This window comes from Silene latifolia, chromosome 8 (genome assembly GCF_048544455.1).
Source record: "Silene latifolia isolate original U9 population chromosome 8, ASM4854445v1, whole genome shotgun sequence".
NCBI lineage: Eukaryota > Viridiplantae > Streptophyta > Magnoliopsida > Caryophyllales > Caryophyllaceae > Silene > Silene latifolia.
The window spans coordinates 37,889,189-37,910,629 of NC_133533.1; the positions used below are offsets into that span (position 1 = coordinate 37,889,189).

General features: G+C 40.5%; 1 non-coding gene across 1 annotated transcript; it reads right to left on the reverse strand.

Moving 5' to 3' along the window:
- Positions 1-21,091: 21,091 nt before the first annotated feature.
- LOC141597867 (small nucleolar RNA R71) lies at positions 21,092-21,198 on the reverse strand. Its single transcript, XR_012523079.1, has one exon. It is a non-coding gene; the product is annotated as a small nucleolar RNA R71 (small nucleolar RNA).
- Positions 21,199-21,441: the final 243 nt, after the last annotated feature.

Here is a 21,441-nt window from a genome sequence, read left to right on the forward strand (position 1 = left end):
TTAGTCTGTGGTCTATAGGGCGAAGAGTGGTGATGCCTAATCTTGTATTTGGCTAGCAATTGCTCAGTCTCAGCTTGGAAATGTGATCCATTATCACTAATGATTTCATGTGGGCAACCGTATCGACAGATGATGTTGTTTTGTATGAACTTTGCCACATTTCTGGCTGTAAGACTAGTGTAGGAAGCCGCTTCCACCCATTTGGTGAAATAGTCAATGGATACTAGAATGAAACAGTGACCTCCTGTTCCAGCTGGGGTTATCTTCCCGATTATGTCAATTCCCCATGCAGAAAATGGCCAAGGAGATGTCATGGTATAGAGCAATGAAGGAGGGACATGTTGTACATTCCCGAAGATTTGGCAATTGTGGCAATGTCTTACGTATTTGATGCAATCGGATTCCATCGTGGTCCAATAATATCCCAAACGTGTGATTTTCTTTGCCATCATGGGCCCACTCATGTGAGGACCGCATTCTCCATCGTGGACTTCTTCCATCACCTTTCGCGCCTGTGAATGATCAAGGCAACGTAAGACTACACCAAGAGGTGTTCTTTTGTATAATTCCCCTTGCATGAGAATGTATTGGGAAGCGAGTAGGCGTATAGCACGTTGTCCCCTCTTGTCCATATCCGGTGGATAGGTACCATTAAGATTAAAATTCAGGATTGCTTGGAACCAGGGTTCCTGCGCTATTTCCTCTTCATCGGTGATTTGGTGTACGTAAGCTGGCTCTGACCGTCGTTCGATACACAAAGGCATTTCCACCATGTGATCTGGCATATTAATCAAAGATGCAAGTTTCGCAAGAGCGTCTGCAAATTGATTTTCTTCCCGTGGTAGGTGTAGATAGGTAACGTGATCAAAGAATTGGGCAACTTGGTCTATTCTAGCTTGATAAGGTGCGAGGCTTTCGCTTCGAATTTTCCAAGATCCTGTAACTTGATTGATGATCAATGATGAATCTCCGTGTACTCGGAGGTTTTTAATGCCTAAGCTCACTGCTGCTTGTAGTCCAATGAGACAAGCCTCGTATTCTGCAGCGTTGTTTGTCACCTCGAAGTCGAGTTTGACAGAGATTGGCGTATGCTCACCTTCAGGAGAAATGAGCAACACTCCTATTCCAAATCCTCTTAAGTTTGATGCTCCATCGAAGTAAAGGTCCCAGGAATCTACATCAGTTTGGAGTATGTTTTCATCTGGAAATGACCAAGTGTCTATCGTTTGTGCGTCATTGATGGGATTTTCTGCGAAGAACTCGGCGACGGCGCGCCCTTTTATGACTTTCAGAGGCACATATTTTAGGTCGAATTCTGAGAGCATCAAGGTCCATCTTGCTAGACGTCCGTTGAGGACGGGTTTCTCGAAGAGGTATTTGACTGGACCATTTTGGAGTATATTTTAACAGAGTAGCTAAGCATGTAATGGCGTAGCTTCTTTGTTGCCCACACAAGAGCGAGGCATGTCTTTTCGAGTTGTGAGTATTTGCACTCGTACTCCAAGAACTTCTTACTAAGGTAGTAGATAGCCCTTTCGTCACTTCCTATAGTTTGAGCTAGCATGGCACCCATGGCGGTTTCGGTTACTGTGAGATATAAACCAAGAGGTTGATCTCGTTGTGGTGGCATGAGCACTGGTGGTTTAGCTAATATCTCCTTGATTCGGTCGAACGCTTTTTGACAATCATCATCCCACATGGTGTGGTCCGTTTTCTTGAGCTTTTTGAAGATAGGCTCGCAAATCATGGTGAGTTTCGATATGAATCGACTTATATATTGCACTTTTCCCAGGAATTCCCTGACTTCTTTTTCTGTTTGAGGTTGTGGCATTTCGATCAGAGCTTTGATTTTAGAAGGATCTATTTCTATGCCTCTTTGACTAACGACGTATCCCAGGAGTTTGCCAGATGTTACCCCGAATGTGCATTTTTGAGGATTGAGCCTTATGTTGTACTTTCGTAGCCTCGCGAAGAATTTGCGAAGGTTCGCAATATGCCCCTCTCTTTCCTTGGATTTGACAATCATGTCGTCTACGTATACCTCAACTTCTTTGTGCATCATATCATGTAAGAGTGTAGTTGCGGTGCGTTGATATGTAGCTCCGGCGTTGATCAATCCAAACGGCATGACCGTATAACAATAGGTTCCCCATTGAGTGACAAAGGCGGTCTTATGCATATCTTCCATGGCCATTTTGATTTGATTATAACCCGCGTACCCATCCATGAAGGATAGTAACGCGTGATTTGCGGTATTGTCCACCAATATGTCAATGTGAGGTAGAGGGAAGTCATCTTTTGGGCTTGCTTTGTTCAAGTCTCTAAAATCAACACAAACACGGATTCTCCCATCCTTTTTGGGTACGGGTACTATGTTAGCTACCCAGTCAGAATACTCGGAAACTTTTATGAACCCGGCTTTGAATTGCTTGTCAACTTCTTCTTTAATCTTGAGAGCCCATTCTGTCCTCATTCGTCGAAGCTTCTGATTCACAGGTTTGAAACCTGGCTTAATCGGAATCCTATGTTCGGCGATATCCCTGTCGATCCCTGGCATGTCTTTGTAGGACCAAGCGAAAACGTCTTTGAATTCATTCAGGAGGTCTATGAAATCGGCCCTTTCGGTAGAGCTCAAGGTAGTCCCTATCCTAAGTTCTTGGGGTTCTAGTTCGGTTCCTACGTTGATGGGTTCGGTGTCCTCTATTACTGGTCCCCCTTCCCCTTCCTGTAGTATTTCTTTGGCTACGTAGGGAGGTATTTCGGTCAAGTCTGGGTCTTGGTCATCCTCAGTATCATCGTAAATGCAATTGCACTCAAAAGAACACAAAGAGTAAGCGAACCCGATTTATTCATATTAAAATTTGAGTAGAGTTGAAACAAAGAAGCCAACCGATCCATGGTCGGTGGCGGCAAAGGGACAATGGTTGGGGGGCATTTCCCGAACTACTGTGACTACTCGAGGCTAAGCTAGGAGAAACAAAGGGAGTGGGGATGACGACAGGAGTAGACTCTCTAATGACTTCTCTAGACTCCGACTCTGACTCCGAATCCGACTCGAACTCATCGTCTTCTGGTTCTCCTTTGAACATCTCTCCTTCTCCAGTGGTGAGCTTGAAGAGTCTTCCTTGATTGTTGGTCCATTTGATTGATTTTCTCCATCCTTTCTGCTGTTTTGCGTTGGTTTTGTGATTAACGCGGTGGGGTTGAAGCGATCGTCCTGAAGTATCATGGTAATGATCTCATCCTGCGCGGCCCTAACAAATCGATCTTCTCCGAACAACAGGCTAACAGCTTGTTCGTCTAAGCAAGGTGCTTGACGGGTTTTGACGGTAGGAACTGTTTCTGGAGGGATGAAGTAGCAATCGTGAAAGATCTCGATTCCGGCTAGCTTCCTCTCGAGGTAATGCCAAGGCTCGAGAAATCCATGAAAGAGTTCTAGACTTTCTTCTTGGACAAAGTACCCATTTAGAGTAGGGAGATAGGGTCGCATTTGGACTCCTACATACTTACGGTTTTGGACTTGAGCAAGCATTTCGAGAACCTCCTCTCTAGTGGGTTTGTACCCTAGTCCAAGTGGTATTCTCTTTGAGTTGCCTTCCTTATATGGTGCGAAGGTATTTTTCCGAATGGGGTTCAAAGGCATTCCGGGGAAGTATCCCTGGGGTTTGAGTATGTGGTTGACCACCAAGTTGGAGTAGGGATCATAGTATAAGGGTGCCAACTCACTTTCTATGACGCTTACACTTTGGAAGCCCCCAAGTTCGTATACGGGATCTGCAAGGACTTGATTGTTCGACTGTTTTTCGATTATCGCTTTGATGGGTGACGAAGTGATCGTCACTACTTTGCCATTTAGTGGGATCTTGATCTTTTGATGAAGAGTGGATGTTACCGCTTTGGAAGCGTGAATCCATGGCCTTCCCAGAAGTATGTTGAAGGAAGCCTCGATGTCCACTATTTGGAAGTTAACCTTTCGTTAAATTGGCCATGTGGCTATGTTTAGGTTAACAAGTCCTACTACCTTCCGTCGTGTACCATCATATGCGCGCACACCTTGATTGGTAGGGGTCCAATCCGACTCTTTCATGCCTAGCTTGTATGCCGTTTTGAGGGGTATGACGTTGACCGCAGAGCCATCATCTACCAAGGTCATTGGCACGTTCTTATTTAGACAAATGACAGTGATGTATAGAGCGAGGTTGTGACTAGCGCCAAAAGGTGGCAAATCTTCGTCTGAGAAAGTAATAGGATTACTTAGCCTCGGTGATTCTTGGAAGACCAAGTTGACTACATCTTCAGGAGTGGAGTTATGTGCTACATTTAGTTTGGCCAAAGCTTGCAGTAAAGCTTGGCGATGTGGGAATGAGCTTGCTACTAATTGCCAGACTGAAAGATCAGCCTTTGTCTTCTGTAATTGCTTGAGCAAATGGTCAGTGGAGTCATCTTCGTTATCATTTGGTGTGACAACGTTGGTGGGACCATTTTGAGTAGTGCTTTGATACGGACGACCCGAACGAGTTAGGTGGTCCACATCTTGGTCTTCACCGTTTTGGACTATTTCTTTGACTAGGGAGTTTTCAGTGAGATACTCGTCCTCATCATCATCGGCCCAAACTCCATGGATCGTAGCTAGTTCCCTCATTCTCAGGATATCATCTTCTAGTCGTATGATTTGGTCGACTAATTTATCAACCACAGTGATTATTTCTTGCATAGTAGCATTTGGAGAGAAGATTAGTGGCACATACTCTTTAGGTGTTGCATCGGGATCATGTAAAGTTGTCACCACATTTTCTAATTCCCAAACTTGTCTATCCACACTCCTTGCCCATGTGATGAAGTCGGAAATGGTAGGGGATATAGTAGAGTAGAACCCTTCATTCTCGATTGCATGGATTTCATTTTTGATTGGAGAAATGAGGTGTGAGCAATCTAAGGTAGATTCGTCACTTGTAATCACTAGAACTCCAAGAGGATTCTGAGTGTTGTTGGGTTTAACTCCCGGTGGTATTGGCAATCGACCATCTTCAATCATGTCTTGAAGCACGTTTTTCAACTTGTAGCATTTTTTTGTATCGTGCCCCTTGCCTCTATGGTATTCGCAGTACGAGTTCTCGTCCCAGAATTTGGATTTTCTTTCGAGCTCGGGAGTAGGCTCAATGGGTTTTGTCTTGATTCATTAACCTTTTTAAAGCGTTGGAGTACGTGTCCCCAAGATTTGTGAACTTCCTTGGTGGGGTAGTTGTCTTAGATGACTCGAGAAGGTTAACTTCATCTGTCTTGCTAGTAGAGTCGTATGAACGACTTGTTGAACCTTGATAGCCTCGACCTACCGTTTTGGACAAAAGTCCTTTACGGATGTCATCTTCAATCCTTGTCCCTAGTACGGGTAAGTCCTTGAAACTTTTGATGTTCTGATATCTCAAATGGTTGGCATAGATGGGTTTGAGATTATCCACGAACTTCTCCACAAGGGTAGCCTCATCCGGGTGTTCCACTAGTTGGGTACTAGTCTTTCTCCACCTACTTAGGAAGTCGGTGAATCCTTCTTTGTCATTTTGGGTAAGAACCTCTAGAGTGCGCATGTTAACTTGGATCTCGGCATTATCCGCGTATTGTTTAGAAAACTCGATTGCGGCATCTTCCCAAGTAGCGACTTTCTTATGATCTAAAGAGTAGAACCATTGTTTCGGGATGGTGTCAAGAGATGAAGGAAAGATCCTTAAGAACATCTCGGGTTTGATGCCTTTGATAGACATGTAATCCTTGAAGGCACGGATGTGGTTCAAAGGGTTTTCGTGCCCCTTGAATTTAGGGATATCCGTCATATTGAAGTTAGTTGGCAATTTGGAATTGACAACCTCATACTTGCGATTATTCTCCATGTAAATGTCATTCCCCTTAAGGTACATCAATTGCTCCTCTAGATGTTGGAGTCTTTTCTCAGCCACAGTCATCCCCATGAGAGGATTTTCATCCTTGGATTCATCATCAGAGTTACCTAATACTTTACTTTCATGAGGAGGCAACCTTCCCTCTACGGCATAGATACGGCCTTCGATGAGCTCAAGGCGGTCATAGATTTGGTCTTGGGTGACTTGCATTTGGGCTAGCGCGGCGAGGATTCGATCATTACCATCTTGAAGTTGGTTGAGGTTTGTTTCGCTGGATCCCGGCATCTTGCGAACTGGATAAGATATCGGCGAGGAATCAAAACACGATCGACCATTCTAACACACTTGCTAATAGAAGAAATGTTTTGACTCGTGAAGTGGGTGTGTGCCACTTGTGTTGAGTGAGATTTGAAGAAAGACAAGGTTTTTTGAAAATGTGTGTCCTAGTCAACTATAGTGTAGTTGTAGGAGTGGACTCAAAGTGAGGTTTTGAAATGGGCTTGTGGCCCGAATTTTGACAAGACAAACGGACAGAGTTTTGACCGGATTTTGCGCTAATCAAATGGCCTATTTCGAAATTTTGATTAAGAAAAGGGGGTTTTGATTTTTGAAAAATCGTCATGGTTTTGTTTAGAAATGGTGATCACGTAAGGTACAAACATTTATACAAGCATTATAACGGGATGCTGAGTGCATTTAAAAGGGTTTTGGTTTAAAGGGTGGGTTGCCATACCGAACCATCAAACCCGAAGTCTGTGGAGAGGCTCGTGCCAAACAAGAGTAAGGCCGATTCCTAGTCCATTTCCTCAAGTAGTGAAGGCCCTTGATATAAACAAGAGTAAGCATCATGGTATGGATGACGTCAATCGCTATCCATCCTTAGGCCCAAATAAGAATTAAGACCTTTTAGACGGGACGATTGGTCGAATGGGTTGGGTTGGGCCTAGGAAGGCCGAGTAAACGATCTATGAAGACCGAGTTATGAAAACCGACAATTGTCTTGTACAAACTATTCCCTAACCTTGTTAAAGTTTCACCCTTGCTACACGTAAGTGTATTATCCCCAGCGGACTCGCCAAACTGTGGATAGCGGGCCGCCCACGGGGGCGCATGGGAGGAAAAGAGAGACAAGCGTTTGCATTTTTGTATGGAGTCGCCACCAATTTTTATGGGAAATTGGAACCGTTCGAATACCTCATGTCATGTCAAGACATAAAGTAGTGACATGAACACTAAGCAATCGTTACCCTTAGCATTCTATGTCTAGAATGACTCTCGTGGATGCCAATGAACACGGGTGCTCACGGAGATCTGGAGTACGGGGTGAGGGTACGTATTAGGAAGCTCTTTTGATCGAACACCTAATCCCGCCCGCCTCGATAGCGGCCTCTACTAATGATTAGGGAGTTTATTCGTACTTGATATATCGTCGATTGTATGCATGCAATGCAACATCCATAGATTAATCCTAACATGTGAAGATTAGAATAAGTCGGTGAGACAAGTAGTTTATCATACAATTAAGTCGAAGTAGGATTTAATGCTCAATTACATGTGAAAACATTCAAGCAATAAAAGAAATACAATAATTAAAAATTACAATAATGAAAATTACAATAATTACAATGGGTTAGGCGATTTATGTCGAAAATACCTTTAAAAACGGATAATTTGAGAAAAGAATAAAAGAAATAAAAGAATAAATGACGAACAGGAATTAGGCGATAATACAATTAATAGTTAATTAATTACGTAAGCCGAATAACTAAGTCAAGGCAAAGACGGAGTTCAGGGACAGAACTCAACCAGGAACAGGCGCAGCAGAGCTGCGTCCTTTGGAAGAGGCGCAGCAGACGCTGCGGCTGTTGCTTTGCTCAGTTCTGGCTGTGAAGCCGTAATTGCAAGCCGTTAATGCTAATTGGTGATTTTAAAGATCGATTAAATTTTATTTACTCGGATGGAAGTGATTAATGGGTTATTTAACATATGAAGGGGTTATGAAAGCAATAAAATATGAGTGAGACGGAATTAAGATGGATTGATTACAGAAGTGAACAATATTAACAAGCTTCTCAAATTGATTTAATTAATTAGGTATAATGGATTGACGACAAATATGCGATAGATACGATAAAAGACAGATGAAAACTATATCAAAGACGAATTCCAGAAACTCAATATTGAACAAATCGAATCTCTACAACCCGGGATTGAATTTAATGACGAAAACCCGCAAATATTGGATTATTTGGGATTTAAGTCGGATTTAACAATGAATTAAGCGTGTGGATGAATGATAAATATACGTGTGAATTATATGCTATTGTGAAGAGTTATCAAACAAACGAAAACAAATACAAGCAATAACGAATAACAAAGGACGAAGGAAGAAGAAAGGAAGCAGGAACTGCGGCAGCCTCACGAAGAGGCGCAGCAGGTACTGCGCTCCTTCGAAGAGGCGCAGCAGTTGTTGCGTCCTTTCTCGACGTCTGTCTACTGGAAATCCGTAAAAAAGGTTTCTTTGAAGACGGTTTTAGAAATCGGTTTTAATAGATGTTTTCGATATAACTCTTACATTAATTGATACAAAAAGTAAATACAATAAATAAAAGAGAGATTTACACCCTCAGACTTACATGTTGACGAAACGAGAAGGACTAAGATATCGATTAGTGATGCTCGACGCGAATGTAAAGAAAGTGCCCTCGTAAGTGGAAAACGATTAATTAATTAAGTTGATTGATGTGGAGTTGGTCAAATTGGTCGGTCATGCAAACGAAAGGCTGGTACTCAGAAAGATCCGAGTTTACGTGGTCGAATGTTCAAGCACGTAGACTCCAAAAAGTAAGAACGAAGTCTAGAATGCAAAGGGAGAAGAGAAGGGCGGACACTCGCGTGAGAAATATGAGGAGCGAAGGCTCCTATTTATACTAATCACGTGAAGGAATAGGGTTTTCGGAGACTCTTTGGAAGTGAATCTTGGAAAGATATGAAAAAGATACGAGAAATACGCAGAAAAGGGCCTGGGAAGAGGCGCAGCAGCCACTGCGTCTCTTGGAAGAGGCGCAGCACCTGCTGCGTCTGTTCCCAAGCGGTTTCCTCCTGCGAAAGCAAGATTTCCGTGTTTAAGTTATTGTAGGAAGGAAATAAATTGGTTTTCCTTAATATCTTATGTGAATATTACGGAGATTTGTTTACCAAAGGATAAAAATTGTGAAATATGGAGTAGAAATATCCGGAACATTCCAGAACATTCTGACTCGGGATTTAACGGTTATCAGAAAATGAAGACGGTTTTAGGCCCGGACTCCAAATGTACTCTAATTACTGTCAAAACGACCGTATCGACACGTAGATGACAACTAAGAGGTAGACATTAAACTAAGGTAGACTCTTCACTTGTGATCACTAGAATTCCAAGACGATTCTGAGTGTTGTTGGGTTTACCTCCCGGCGGTATTGGTAATCGACCATCTTCAATCATGTCTTGAAGTACATTCCTCAATTTGTAGCATTTTTCTATGTCGTGCCCCTTTCCCCTATGGTATTCACAGTATGAGTTCTCGTCCCAGAACTTGGATTTCTTTTCGGGTTCGGGAGTAGGTCCTATGGGTTGGAGTTTGCCTTGCTTCATTAACCTCTTTAGAGCATTTGAGTAAGTGTCCCCAAGATTTGTGAATTTCCTTGGTGGGGTACTCTTTTTGGATGGCTCGAGAAGGTTAACTTCATCGGTCTTGCTAGTGGAGCCATAAGAACGACTTGTTGAGCCTTGATATCCTCGACCTACCGTTTTGGACAAGAGCCCTTTACGGATGTCATCTTTAATCCTTGTTCCTAGTATGGTTAAGTCCTTGAAACTTTTGATGTTTTGGTACCTCAAGTGGTTGGCATAGATGGGCTTCAAGTTGTCCACGAATTTCTCCACAAGGGTAGCCTCATCCGGGCGTTCAACTAGTTGGGTACTAGTCTTCCTTCACCTACTTAGGAAGTCGGTGAAACCTTCTTTGTCATTTTGGGTAAGAACCTCTAGAGTGCGCTCGTTAACTTGGATCTCAGCATTATCCGAATATTGCTTAGCAAACTCGATCGCGGCATCTTCCCAAGTAGCGATCTTCTTGTGTTCTAAAGAGTAGAACCATTGCTTTGGGATGGTATCAAGAGATGAAGGAAAGATCCTTAGGAACATCTCGGGTTTGATGCCTTTGATAGACATATAATCTTTGAAAGCACGGATGTGGTTTAAAGGGTTTTCATGCCCCTTGAATTTAAGGATATCCGTCATGTTGAAGTTGGTTGGCAATTTGGAATTTACGGCCTCGTACTTGCGATTATTCTCCCTATAAATGTCATCCACGTTAAGATACATCAATTGCTCCTCTAAGTATTGGAGTCTTTTCTCAGCTGCAGTCATACCCATGGGAGGGTTTTCGTCCCTGAAGTCATTCACGAAGTCATCAACTACTTCACTCTCTCGAGGAGGCAACCTCATTTCTACGGTATACATTCGGCCTTCGATTGTGTCGAGGCGGTCATACATTTGATCTTGAGAAACTTGGAGTTGAGCTAGCGCGGCTAGGATTCGATCATTACCATCTTCGAGTTGATTGAAGTTCGCGTCACTTGTTTCAGGCATCTTGGAAACTGGATAAGAGATCGATGACGAATCAAAACACGATCGACCATGCTAACACACTTGCTTGAAAAGAAATGTTTTGACTCGATGAAGTGTGTGTGTGTGCCACTTGTGTTGAGTGAGTTTTGAAGAAATGACAAGATTTGAAAAATGTTGGTCCTAGTCAACTATAGTGTAGTCTTAGGAGTGGACTCGAAGTGAGGTTTTGAAATGGGCTTATGCCCGAAATTGACTTGACAAACGGACAGAGTTTCGACTCGGTTTTGCGCTAATCAATGGCCTTTTTCAAAATTTTCAAGTTGAAAGGGATTTTGATTTTACAAAAATCGTCATGGTTTCGTTTAGAAATGGCGATCACGTAAGGTACAAACATTTATACAAGCATTATAACGGGATGCTGAGTGCTTTTAAAAGGGTTTTGGTTTAAAGGGTGGGTTGTCATACCGAACAATCAAACCCGAAGTCTGTGGAGAGGCTCATACCAAACAAGAGTAAGGCCGATTCCTAGTCCATTTCCTCAAGTAGTGAAGGTCCTTGATACAAACATGAGTAAGCATCATGGTATGGATGACGTCAATTGTTATCCATCCTTAGGCCCAAATAAGAATTAGCACCGTCTAAACGGGACGATTGGTCGAATGGGTTTGGTTGGGCCTAGGAAGGCCAAATGAAACGGTCTAGGAAGACCGAGTTATGAAAACCGACAATTGTCTTGTACAAACTATTCCCTAACCTTGTTCAAGTTTCACCCTTGGCTACACGTAAGTGTATTATCCCCAACGGAGTCGCCAAACTGTGGACGATGGGTCCACGGGGGCGCTTGGGAGGAAGAGAACAAGCGTTTGCATTTTGTTGGAGTCGCCACCAATTTTATGGGAAATTGGAACTGTTCGAATACCTCGTGTCATGTCAAGACACAAAGTAGTGACATGAACACTAAGCAATCGTTACCCTTAGCATTCTATGTCTAGTATGACTCTCGTGGATGCCAATGAACACGGGTGTTCACAGAGATCTGGAGTAAGGGGTGAGGGTACGTATTAGGAAGCTCTTTTGATCGAACACCTAATCCCGCCCGCCTCGATAGCGGCCCCTACTAATGATTAGGGAAGTTATTCGTACTTGATATATCGTCGATTATATGCCTGCAATGCAACATCCAAGTTTTGATCCTAGCATGTGAAAATTAGACTAAGTCGGTGAACAATTAATTTATCATACAATTAGGTCGAAGTTGGGATTAAGTTCAATTATATGTGAAAACATACAAATGATATAAAGCATAATGGAAAATACAATAGAGGAAAATTACAATAATAAAAATTACAATAATTACATTGGGTTTGGCGATTTATGTCGAAAATACCTTTAAAACGGATAATTTGGGAAAAAGAATAAACGAATAAATTAACGAACAGGAATTAGGCGATAATACGGATAATAGTTAATTATACGAAAGCTAATAAACTAAGGTCAAGGCAGAACGGAAGTTCAGAGACAGAAGCCAGCCAAGAACAGGCGCAGCAGAGCTGCGTCCCTTGGAAGAAGCGCAGCAGTTGCTGCGTCTGTTCCTTGGCTCAGTTCTGGCTGTGAAGCCGGAATTGCAAGCCGTTAATGTTAATTGATGATTTTAATGATCGATTATGAACAATTGACTTGGATGAAAGTGATTTGCATATTATTTACATGTGATTGAGGTCATAAAAAACAATAAAACATGGATGAGGCGGAATTAAGATGAATTAATTATATGAAGGAAAGATTGATTAGTGACATGGGTGAATTAATTAGGTTAAACATGATGAATTAACGACGAACTAATGACGAATATGATAATAAACAAGTAAGAATATATCAAAGGTCGAATTCCAGAAACTCAATATGAATGAATCGAATTTCTACAACCCGGTTTGACTTTAATGACGAAAACCCGCAAATATGGATTACAAGGGATTTAAGTCGGATTTAAATGAGGAATTATATTCTAATGATGAGTAAATGATATACATGTGAAATTATTATGCTATTATATCAAATAATTGACGAAAACAAATGAAAACAAATAAAAAGAAGACGGATTTACAGAGGACGAAGGAAGAAGAAAGGAAGCAGGAACTGCCGCAGCCTCACGAAGAGGCGCAGCAGGTACTGCGCTCCTTCGAAGAGGCGCAGCAGTTGCTGCGTCCTTTCTCGACGTCTGTCGTCTGATAATCCGTAAAAAAGGGTTTTTAAACATGGTTTAGAAATCGGTTTTAATAAGTATTTTCGACATAAATCTTACATGATGATTACAAAAAGATAAAGAACAATAATAAAAGAGAGATTTACACCCTCAGACTTACATGTTTGACGAAACGAGATGAACTAAGTATACGTTTAGTGATGCTCGACTCGAATGTAGACGAAAGTGCCCTCGTAAGAGGAAATAAAACAGATTGATTAAAGTTGATAATTGTGGAGTTGGTCAAATTGGTCGGTCATGCAAACGAGGCTGGTACTCAGAAGGATCCGAGCTTACGTGGTCGAAAGTTCAAGCACGTAGGCGCCAAAAAGTAAGAACGTGGTCTTAGAATGCAAAGGGAGAAGAGAAGGGCGGACACTCGCGTGAGAAATATGTGGAGCGAAGGCTCCTATTTATACTAATCACGTGAAGGAATAGGGTTTTCGGAGAGACTTTGGAAGTGAATCTCGAAAAAATATGAAAAAGATACGAAAAATACGCAGAAAAGAACCTGGGAAGAGGCGCAGCAGGCACTGCGTCTCTTGGAAGAGGCGCAGCATCTGTTGCGTCTGTTCCCAAGTGGTTTCCTCCTGCGGAAGAAAGATTTCCGTGTTTAAGTTATGGAATAATGGAATAATCTTATTTTCCTTAATATTTTGTATGAATATTACGGGAAATTGTTTACCAAAGATTAAAGATTGTGAAATATTTATTAAAATATGGAATAGAAATATCCGAAACATTCCAGAACATTCCGACTCGGGATTTAACGGTTATCAGAAAATGAAGACGGTTTTAGCCCCGGACTCCAAATGTAATCTAATTACTGCCAAAACGACCGTATCGGCGCGTAGATGAAAACTAAGAGGTAGACATTGATGTTTGAGCAATCACTTGACGACAAACTTACGAACTGTCACAAATCGTTCTGCGTACCAAACATGCGGCCCAATCATCACCGAGTGGTTTGCGGGAGGTGTAGAAATGAGGTATCTACAAAATGCTGAAAAAATACTTCGATCGGGTTACATAAGTGCTCGATCGAGTAACTTTTTTGCTAATAACAATGAATGGTCGTCTAAATTTATTTCAGACGATATTTCTGCAATTAAGGTTAATTCCTTTGTTACTTCTTTTGCAGGTACTGATAGGTTGACGGACCCAGGAGGTGGGCATCATACGTTGAACTTGGAGACTGGAACAGTGTGGATTGATGACCCAGGTGGAAGAATAGACGAGGCTAGGCCATACAAGAAGAAAGCGCGCAAGAGGGCCAAAAGTGGAGGCCAATACGCTGCGATAAGTTGTTGTCCTCCTGTTGATGTGATGGTATGGAGGCCTAAAGTCAAGCTGATCGATGTTGAGGGAACCTCATTCAGTCAACAGCCTTGTCGCGGGCCACTGATTTGCGTGGGTGGATGAAGAAAAGAAGGTCGAGTTGGGACCTATCTGAAACCAGCGCTACCGGGAGGCAGCTCGGAATTTAAATTTATTTCTAGTTGTTTTTTTCAAACATTTTAGTTTTTGTTGCGTGCTTAATAATTGGTTTTTACAACCATACTCTGTGAACAATTGGGACTTGGTTTTTAGTAGAAATTTGTAGCCTGCAGGACCATTCGATCGAGTAATTCTTTTCCTCGATCGAACACGTTGGCAGCCATTTGTACTCGATCGAGTACTAACTTCTCTCGATCGAGTACCATCGGATAGAATTTGGTTGATTTGCTTCCTGTGACATTGTTATGGAGCTGCTTTGCGACCTCCCATGTTGCTGGCTGGTTTTGGGAGGTCCCTACTTCGCGTTATCTTGTAAGTTTTCCGCATCTACACTCTCTCTCCTTTTTAGTTTGCATTTCCTTTCCCTGTTTTGGGTACAATGAGGGTATTGTACGGTTTGGTTTGGAGAGGTTATGCATCCATATTTGTGTCTGCATCTTGTATTTATTTGCATTTCTGTTACCACGTTTAATTTCTGTATGCATTGCTTTTTTATTTCCATAAAAAATCAAAATCCCATAAAAATTAAAAAAAAAATCAAAAAATATTCACGTTTTATTTTGCATATAGGTTGAGTCGGAAGAGTAGATTTCTGTGATGAAATTGCACTTTAACTTGTGATTTTTACTTGAGCCTTGCATTTAATCGACGGTTATTAGCTGAGTCTTGCGCATATCTACGAGTTTTTGTTCAAATATAGCTGACTGTGTAGATTTGACCTGATAAATTGGCAACCTACTTTACAATTTCTGAGATTTAGAGCCATATGACCGGTGACATTCATGACCGGTTTACATAGGAATTGAGAGTAGTACTCCTTGCATAGCGTGTTCATCACTTTTGCACATTTATGAAATTCGATTTCTTGTCAATTGCATACATTCGGGTTTGTGGTCGGTGTCACATGCAGGGAGGTGCTTGCAAATTTCCTTTTCTTACATTTTTTCACCCCTTTAGCTCCACTTAAGCCAAATATAGCCTTTTTGACCCATTAGCTACATCCATAATTAGCTTGCCTTGACAAGCTAGTTTAGTGTGACTGTTGTGGTATTTTGATCCATGTTGCGAGTTTGGCTCATTTTTATTGTCTGGAGTTGGTAGGAAAATGATAAAGGATGAAGAAAAGAAAAAAAGAAAGAAAGAAAAAAAAAACATGAAAAAGAGAAAAAAAATAAAAAAAGGACACGTGAGAAAAAAAAATCAGAAAAAAGAGTTGGAAAAAATTGAAAAAATATGTGTGAAAATCTCACGTGAAATCAGAAGAGAAAAAGTTTGAAAAATTTTGAGTTTGGTTGAATAATAGAGACCGACTGTGCTTATTTTTATCTTGTGACGGTCTCCCTCCTCCGTTTTATTCATATATTTTTGAGGAGATAGTGTAATTGGACAGTGAGTTGTGGTCCAATGAGGGGCACTTGTACTTTATTTTACAGTCAGTTGAGATTCGGATGGTCTTATATGGCCTTGTTTAGGAACTAGCTTGACGCTTTACCTTCACATTTCCATAATTTGTTTTGCCTTTTCTCACCTGAACCTGACTTTCCCATATCATTTGTAAGCCCTCGGCTGTGACGGACATTGTTGGTTGGAATGTGTGTATAGTACTTGAATCGTCTATCATTTTTATTGCATGCATGTTATGTAGGTCGTAGTTTAGGTGAGTGGCTGTATTCTCTTTCTCTCTTACATACATATTCACCCTTTGCTTCATGAGAGAAGAGTGACCCGTGAGAGTCCGATTTTGTCGGTCTTGCAAGATCGATAGGTCAGCTTTATTTATGGACATCATACAACTCGTTTGCGTATTGACTGATGTGGCTATGACTGTTGATTTTTGTTTGCATTAATTGGTTCGAGTAGACAGGTTATAGCTAATCTGAGTTTTCATATCCGTTCCATTAGTTTGCATTTAATTTGCTTGGGGACAAGCAAATGTTTGGATTGGAGAGATTTGATGCGTGCATTTTATATAGGTATTTTGTCCTTCATTTGCACGCATATCAATGCATTTTGTGTGGTGTTTGGCTACAAATGTTCCCCAAATGGTCTACTTTGGTTTGTCTTGTATTATTTGCAGGTATGAACCGGAAAGTAGCGTAATCAAGCCTAAAACATGTACCTATGCATGCATTTAGGAGATGAGTTGAGTCGGAGCCTTAGGACTACTATTTTGAGGTGCGCAAAGAAGTAAGATAGCTAGGCGAGCAAATGAAGAACTTCAAATTGCTAGTGCCTAATTTGAAGAGCCATATCTCGAGTTCTACAACTGATTTTCAGGTGATTCTAATTGGAGATGAAATATTGTCCTCTTAGCTTTCCAACGCCACCGGAAACGCTCTGTTTGCCTAAGTAACGAAGAAATGGCAGCCGTTTGAAGTTCAGTGCGCGAAGTAGGAATTGTGCGCTGGAAAGTACTCGATCGAGTACAATTGTGTTCGATCGACTCCTTTTTCTACTCGATCGAATGGGGACCTTTTGATAAGTGTTAGATCGAGTACCTAAAGTACTCGATCGAGAGGTTTTAGCTTGGATTTGTTCGATCGAGTGATATAAAAGTCCTCGATCGAGTATTTAGCTATTATACTCGGGATTTTTATCCCGTGATAGGTTTAGTTTTGTTAATTTTCACTTCCCTATATAAGGGAGTCGTAATTAGGTTAATAGACACTTCTTCTTTTACCTTTTAATACTTCTCTTTTCTCATACACTCTTCACTGTTAATCACTTTTTCTCTTCCCTTTTATCTTTGCTTTGCTTAGTGGATTGATCTTTACGCCGGATTGCTTTAGATTGTAATCGTCCTTTCTTTCTTAATCTTAATCTTATTATTTGTTTGCTTTAAATTCTTGCTTTCTCTCTTTAATATTTCTGCCCTAATCTAGTTTATGCTTAATCATCTTTATTCCATCATGCTTTTGATTAGTATGCTCATTATTATTATTGTTGACGCCATTAGTAATATGAGTAGCTAATTTCTTCTATGTTAGGACTAGGGAATCCATGGTAGGATTGTGACGATGTAGCGAATAGACTAGATGGTTTACTTGTGAGAATTTGTCCCCATAGCAATATAACTGTACACCAATTTAGTTGAATGCATACTTCTAAATTACATTAATCTAGTTAATTTCGTTCCTGGATCGGAAGATTGGAATGAACAGATCTGCTATGAAAAGTAGACTACCCTAATGAGGTTGGAAGTTAAGTTAGCGGAAATCTAGGATAGAAAGTGGACCGAAAGGACCTTTCCTGTATCCTTCTCACAGTAGATTGTCTAGGCTATCTGCAACTGAGTCGATAAACTGCCATGGTGAACCGAAATCCTGACATACTCTTTTTTATCTGATCACATTTATCATTCTCTTCCTTTACTGCTCTTACTTTATTTCTCTTACCCTTTGACTTCCAGTAGTTTAGAAAATCAGATATAAAAACCCCATTTGTGACTTAGATAGATAGATTACAGATAGATACCTTGCTTTCCTGTGGAGATCGACCCTATTTTTCACTAGCTTCTGTTAGTTATATTTAGGTTTATTTTTGGTACATAAACGACCGTATCAAATTTTGGTTATGCATCCATATCTGTGTCTGCATCTTGTTTTTATTTGCATTTCTGTTACCACGTTTAATTTCTGTATGCATTGCTTTTTTATTTCCATAAAAAATCAAAATCCCATAAAAATTTTAAAAAAAAATTCTAAAAAATCAAAAAATATTCACGTTTCATTTTGCATATAGGTTGAGTCGGAACGGTAGACTTTTGTGATGAAATTCCACTTTAACTTGTCATTTTTACTTGAGCCTTGCATTTAATCGACAGTTATTAGCTGAGTCTTGCGCATATCTACGAGTTTTTGTTCAAATATAGCTGATTGTGTAGATTTGACCTCATAAATTGGCAACCTACTTTACAATTTCTGAGATTTAGAGCCATATGACCGGTGACATTCATGACCGGTTTACATAGGAAGTGAGAGTAGTACTCCTTGCATAGCGTGTTCATCACTTTTGCACATTTATGAAATTCGATTTCTTGTCAATTGCATACATTCAGGTTTGTGGTCGATGTCACATACAGGGAGGTGCTTGCAAATTTTCTTTTCTTACATTTTTCACCCATTTAGCTCCACTTAAGCCAAATATAGCCTTTTTGACCCATTAGCTACATCCATAATTAGCCTGCCTTGTCAAGCTAGTTTAGTGTGACTGTTGTGGTATTTTGATCCATGTTGCGAGTTTAGCTCATTTTTATTGTCTGGAGTTGGTAGAAAAATGAGAAAGGATGAAGAAAAGAAAAAAAAACGTGAAAAAGAGAAAAAGAAAAGAAAAGGACACGTGAGAAAAAAAAATCAGAAAAAAAGAGTTGGAAAAAATTGCAAAAAAATGTGTGAAAATCCCACGTGAAATCAGAAGAGAAAAAGTTTGAAAAATTTTGAGTTTAGTTGAATAATAGAGACCGACTGTGCTTATTTTTATCTTGTGACGGTCTCCCTCCTCCGTTTTATTCATATATTTTTGAGGAGATAGTGTAATTGGACAGTGAGTTGTGTTCCAATGAGGGGCACTTGTACTTTATTTTACAGTCAGTTGAGATTCGGATGGTCTTATATGGCCTTGTTTAGGAACTAGCTTGACGCTTTACCTTCACATTTCCATAATTTGTTTTGCCTTTTCTCACCTGAACCTGACTTTCCCATATCATTTGTAAGCCCTCGGCTGTGACGGACATTGTTGGTTAGAATGTGTGTATAGTACTTGAATCGTCTATCACTTTTATTGCATGCATGTTATGTAGGTCGCAGTTTAGGTGAGTGGCTGTATTCTCTTTCTCTCTTACATACATATTCACCCTTTGCTTCATGAGAGAAGAGTGACCCGTGAGAGTCCGATTTTGTTGGTCTTGCAAGATCGATAGGTCAGCTTTATTTATGGACATCATACAACTCGTTTGCGTATTGACTGCTGTGGCTGTGACTGTTGATTTTTGTTTGCATTAATTGGTTCGAGTAGACAGGTTATAGCTAATCTGAGTTTTCATATCCGTTCCATTAGTTTGCATTTAATTTGTTTGGGGACAAGCAAATGTTTGGTTTGGAGAGATTTAATGCGTGCATTTTATATAGGTATTTTGTCCTTCATTTGCACGCATATCAATGCATTTTGTGTGATGTTTGGCTACAAATGTTCCCCAAATGGTCTACTTTGGTTTGTCTTATATTATTTGCAGGTATGAACCGGAAAGAAGCGCAATCAAGCCTAAAACATGTACATATGCATGCATTTAGGAGATGAGTTGAGTCGGAGCCTTAAGACTACTATTTTGAGGTGCGCAAAGAAGTAAGATAGCTAGGCGAGCAAAGGAAGAACTTCAAATTGCTAGTGCCTAATTTGAAGAGCCATATCTCGAGTTCTACAACTTATTTTCAGGTGATTCTAATTGGAGATGATATATTGTCCTCTTAGCTTTCCAACGCCACTGGAAACGCCCTGTTTGCCCAAGTAACGGAGAAATGGCAGCCGTTTGAAGTTCCGTGCGCGAAGCAGGAATTGTGCACTGGAGAGTACTCGATCGAGTACAGCTGTGTTCGATCGACTCCTTTTTCTACTCGATCGAATGGGGCCTTTTTTATAAGTGTTCGATCGAGTACCTAAAGTACTCGATCGAGTGGTTTTAGCTTGGATTTGTTCGATCGAGTGATATAAAAGTCATCGATCGAGTATTTAGCTATTATACTCGGGATTTTTATCCCGTGATAGGTTTAGTTTTGTTAATTTTCACTTCCCTATATAAGGGAGTCGTAATTAGGTTAATAGACACTTCTTCTTTTACCTTTTAATACTTCTCTTTTCTCATACACTCTTCACTGTTAATCACTTTTTCTCTTCCCTTTATTCTTTGCTTTGCTTAGTGGATTGATCTTTACGCCGGATTGCTTTAGATTGTAATCATCCTTTCTTTCTTAATCTTAATCTTATTGTTTGTTTGCTTTAAATTCTTGCTTTCTCCCTTTAATATTTCTGCCCTAATCTAGTTCATGCTTAATCATCTTTATTCCATCATGCTTTTGATTAGTATGCTCATTATTATTATTGTTGACGCCATTAGTAATATGAGTAGCTAATTTCTTCTATGTTAGGACTAGGAAATCCATGGTAGGATTATGACGATGTAGCGAATAGACTAGATGGTTTACTTGTGAGAATCTGTCCCCATAGCAATATAACTGTACACCAATTTAGTTGAATGCATGCTTCTAAATTACATTAATCACAGTTAATTTCGTTCTGAATCGGAAGATTGGAATGAAACAGGACTGCTATGAACAAAGAGACTACCCTAATGAGGTTGGAAGTTAAGTTAGCGGAAATCTAGGATAGAAAGTGGACCGAAAGGACCTTTCCTGTATCCTTCTCACAGTAGATTGTCTAGGCTATCTGCAACTGAGTCGATAAACTGTCATGGTCAACCGAAATCCTGACATACTCTCTTTTATCTGATCACATTTATCATTCTCTTCCTTTACTGCTCTTACTTTATTTCTCTACCCTTTGTCTTCCAGTAGTTTAGAAAATCAAATATAAAAACCCCATTTGTGACTTAGATAGACGGATTACAGATAGATACCATGCCTCCCTGTGGAGATCGACCCTACTTATCACTAGCTTCTGTAAGTTATATTTAGGTTTATTTTTGGTACAGAAACGACCGTATCACTCTTTCCTCTTTCCTTGAAGGATAATGCTAGGAAATGGTTGAATTCACATGAACCGGGTACTTTCACTACTTGGGAAAGATTGTCAAGGGCTTTTATCAACAAATTTTACCCTCCTTCAAGAACCGCTAGAATAAGGCATGAAATCCAAACCTTCAAGCAAAAGCATCTTGAAACTTTGAGTGAAGCATGGGAAAGATTTAGAGACCTTCTTACCTCTTGCCCACATCATGGAATCCCCAAATTGATGACAACTCAAATCTTCTTCAAAACACTTGAGCAAAGGTTTAGGGATATGATTGTGGCGGCCTCAGGTCGTAACTTTGACAATATGAAAAATGCCCAAATCACGGTGATGATCCAAAACATTTCCGACATGGAAATTAGATATAGAGGTAAAGAAGGTGATTAAGAGAAAATGAGTCCAGGAGTGAAGGACCTTCAAAGCTAGAATTGGAAAACATGCCAAGTTGGATGAAT